Below are 2,401 nucleotides of genomic sequence, written 5' to 3'. Positions count from 1 at the left end.
TGTGCTGGTTAGTATTCTAGATGCTGGAGGTTCATCTGTGAATACAAGAGGGTCCCTGCTGCCCTTATATGACAGTGATAGGAAACATGTATTAAACATAAGCAAATAATTTATTTGGCTCTAGGTGCTGTAGAGAAAATAAAACAAGGTGTTGGGATAGATAGTGACTGGGTGGAGGCTAGGGTCCACTACTCCAGATGGATGGGCTTCGCTGAGTTCATAACATGCAGCTGAGCTAGCCTTGCTAACTTTGGAGACAGAGGCTTCTGCTCAGAGGACAACAGCCAGTACAAAGGCCCCAAGGCAGAAGTGAGTTTGGTGTGTTTGAAGAAAGGCTGGAGTGGCTGGAGTGGAGAAAGCGATGGAGGAAATAGGAGTCAAGGTTGGAGAGTCGGGCAGGGTGAGAGCACATATAGTCATGAGTTCAGCACTTCACACTGTATTCTAATTGTATTAGGAAGCCTTTGGAAGGTTTGAAGAGGGAATTGATAAAATCTGGCTTATACTTTGAGATTACTCCGGCTGTGTGAGGAAATTGGCTTGTTGGGGACAAAGAACAGAAGCAGGGAGACTCATTGAGGGGATTTTGAAGTATCCAGGAAAGGCATCATGATAGTTCAGATTAAGGTGGCAGCAGTGACGTGATAAGAACTAGAAATGTGTTTGGAGTGTATTTTGGAGGTGTAGCAAATGAGACTGCTAACATTTGGATGTCAGGTTAAGGGAAGGAGGAAGAATCAGATAGAACTTTTAGGTCTGATCCACTGAGTGAATGATGATAACTATCACAGTATCAGAAGAGGCAAGAATTTTACCATGGAGGAAAGATAGCTTCTTCAATAAGTGGTGCTGGGAATACGAGACAGCTACGTGTAAAAGAGTGAGATTAGAACATTCTCTAATACTGTATACAAAAATAAACTCAAAATGGATTGAAGACCTAAATATATTAAGACTGGAAACCATAAAACCCTTAGAGGAAAACATAGGCAGAACACCCTTAACATAAATCACAGCAATATGGTTTTGGATCCGTCTCCTAAAACAAAGGAAATAAAAGCAAAAATAAACAAATGGGACCTAATTAAACTTAAAAGCTTTGGTACAGCATTGAGAAAACAATAACGGTAACAATCCCTACTAAATGGGAGAAAATATTTGTAAATGATGTGACAGATAAAGGGTTAACATCTAACATATATAAACAGCTCATACAACTCAACTTAAACAGAAAACCAACCCAATTTAAAAAATGGGCAGAAGAAGTGAATAGACGTTTTTCCAAAGAGGCCGTGCAGATGGCCAACAGGCACATGAAAAGATGCTCAACATTGCTAATCATCACAGAAATGCAAATCACATCCACAATGAGGTATCACCTCACACCCATCAGTATGGCTACCACCAAAAAGAATACAAATATCAAATGTTGGCAACGATGTGGAGGAAAGTGATCCCTTATACACTGTTGCTGGGAATGTAAATTGGTGCTGGCACTGTGGAAAATGGTATGGAGGTTTCTCAAAAAAACTAAAAATAGAACTACCAGCAATTCCACTCCTGGGCATATATCCAAACAAACAAAAAACACTAATTTGAAAAGATCCATGCACCCAAATATTCATAGCAGCATTATTTACTATTGCCAAGGCATGTGAGCAACTTAAGTGACCCTCATCAGAAGAATGGATAAAGAAGATGTGGTATTTACATACAGTGGAGTACTATTCAGCCTTAAAAAAGGAAAATTTGCCATTTGCAGCAACATAGATGGACTTGGAGGGCATTATGCTAAGTGAAATAAATCAGAGAAAAACAAATACTGTATGATATCACTTATATGTGGAGTCACAATACAACAAACTAGTGAATATAACATAAAAGAAGGAGACTCACAGATACAGAGAACAAACTAGTGGTTACCAGCAGGGAGAGGGAAGGGGGAGGGGCAATATAGGGGTAGGGGATTAAGAAGTGCAAATTACTACATATAAAATAAATAAGCTACAAGGATATGTTGTACTATATGGGGAATACAGCAAATGATTTATAACTATAAATGGAATATAATCTTTAAAAATTGTGAATCACTGTATTGTACACTTGTAATTTATATATACATCAGCTATGCGTTGATAAAAGAAAAGAATGTAGGGATAAAGACACAAGGAACAAAGGCATTGGCAGAGCACTGAGAAAGGTGGGAAGAGGGTTAAGAGGAGGGTGCTCTCCCTGTGAGAGAGGGATGTTGTAAGGCAGAGGGGGCTGTTGTACGATATCAGTTGGTGCGTAAGAGTTCAAATGGAATGAGTGAAACCTCTATTCGATTATTCTACTAGTATATTTTGCATTTCTAGCACTGGCTAGATTCTGGGGGTGCAGTAGTCAACGAGACTGACCT

Source organism: Vicugna pacos, chromosome 10, assembly GCF_048564905.1.
Source record: "Vicugna pacos chromosome 10, VicPac4, whole genome shotgun sequence".
Lineage (NCBI taxonomy): Eukaryota > Metazoa > Chordata > Mammalia > Artiodactyla > Camelidae > Vicugna > Vicugna pacos.
This window is presented reverse-complemented; position numbering follows the sequence as displayed.